Source organism: Cavia porcellus, unplaced genomic scaffold (assembly GCF_034190915.1).
Source record: "Cavia porcellus strain 051 isolate PalLab524CR breed Dunkin Hartley unplaced genomic scaffold, mCavPor4.1 scaffold_9, whole genome shotgun sequence".
Lineage (NCBI taxonomy): Eukaryota > Metazoa > Chordata > Mammalia > Rodentia > Caviidae > Cavia > Cavia porcellus.
The window spans coordinates 16,806,166-16,807,981 of record NW_026947492.1 but is presented as its reverse complement, the minus strand read 5'-3'; the positions used below and the strand labels follow the sequence as shown (position 1 = coordinate 16,807,981).

The 1,816-nt window shown below is 39.1% G+C and overlaps 1 pseudogene; it reads left to right on the top strand.

Annotated features, from left to right (window-relative positions):
* Positions 1-556: 556 nt before the first annotated feature.
* Positions 557-1,472, top strand: LOC100723833 (putative olfactory receptor 8G3; annotated as a pseudogene).
* The last annotated feature ends 344 nt before the right edge of the window (positions 1,473-1,816 follow it).

Below are 1,816 nucleotides of genomic sequence, written 5' to 3'. Positions count from 1 at the left end.
TTGGAAGTGCTCCAATCTTTGGTGCTGCCTCTTGACCTTTGTCTCCTTTCTTCAGCCTTCCAACAGAAGCTCTCACAGATGACTCCAGGGAGCTTCCCGGACTACAACATTTTGATTCTACTAGAACATCAGTCTCTCCTATGGGAAGATTGTAATTTTGTGCCCTTCTGCTACTGATTCTGTAAGCCTAGTGAATCTCTTTGTATAATTATATGTAATTTTACATCAATTTTCTTACATAAGGAAACATTAATAAAAAGAATGATAATCAATTGGGTATTGCACATTAAAACACAAAATAAAAGTTCAGAATATTTTTGAATATTCATGAACTGAATACTAATTACCACACTTACAGCACACCAGAAAACAGAGGTGTTTACTTGCAAGTCTCAAGCATTTGGGATGTCAAGTTCATTGACATAACATAAATAAAGAGCAGCATGGAAACAATACACAAGTGTGAAAACCTAGAATTTTGTTTGCTACTTCATTGTTGAAACAGAAAATACCCTTAACAAAACTGTCTTACTTTCCTTCATAGAAATTCCAGAAGTAAATGGCAGAAGGAAATCTTTCTATAATGACTGAGTTTATTCTTTCTGGGTTATCAGAAAAACCAGAGCTCCAGATTTTCCTCTTCCTTCTCTTCTTAGGAATCTATGTGATCACAGTGGTGGGGAACCTGGGCATGAGTGGGCTCAGTTCTCCCCTGCACACTCCCATGTACTATCTCCTCAGCAGTCTGTCCTTCATTGACCTCTGCCATTCCACTGTCATTACCCCCAAAATGGTGGTCAACTTTGTGACAGAGTAGAACATCATCTCCTACCCTGAGTGCATGGCACAACTCTTCATCTTCCTTGTGTTTGCTATCTCAGAGTGGCTGCAATGGCATATGACTGCTATGTTGCCATTTGTAGCCCTTTGTTTTACAATGTCACCATGTCTTCTGGAATCTGCTGTTGGATGGTAGCTGGAGTGTACACCATTGGTTTGGTTGGTGCCACAGCGCACACAGTCTGCATGTTGAGAGTGGTTTTCTGCAAGGATGAAGTGATAAACCATTACTTCTGTGACCTTTTCCCGCTATTGGAGCTCTCCTGCTCCAGCACTTTGATCAATGAGATAGTGGTTCTGTGTTTAAGTGCTTTCAACATTCTTCTCCCAGCCTTGACCATTCTCAGTTCCTACATCTTCATCATCGCCAGCATCCTTTGCATTCGCTTCACCTCAGGCAGGTCCAAAGCTTCAGCACCTGCAGCTCTCACATCTCAGCAGTAGCTGTGTTCTTTGGTTCTGCTGCATTCATGTACTTGCAGCCCTCATCAGTGAGCTCCATGGACCAAGCAAAGCTGTCCTCTGTGTTTTATGCTACTCTTATGCCTATGCTGAACCCCCTGATCTACAGCCTGAGGAATAAGGATGTAAAAGGTGCCTCAAAGAAATTCTTTGTAAAAATCAAGTTGTGATAAACAATTTTTGCTTTGGTAAATATTCATATTTTCTAAAATTTTGGTTAGGTAACAAGGAGATGACACTATATGTCAACAAGTCATAAGTTTCCTTCTGTTACTCACTTGTGCAAAACTTGTGATGGTACAAATATGTAAGACTGGATTGAGAGGCTTATGCACATGTGGAAAGGACAGTTGTGAGATGTTCCACAATTTTTCTGTCCAAAATTATTTCAGTTACCTCTACATGGTATTTTTTACTATTATTTTTTTATTTCTTTCATGTTTTAAGCAATTATAATCCATTCCAATCATATAACTATAATGATTTTGGAAAAATATTTAAAAATGGAGTATAT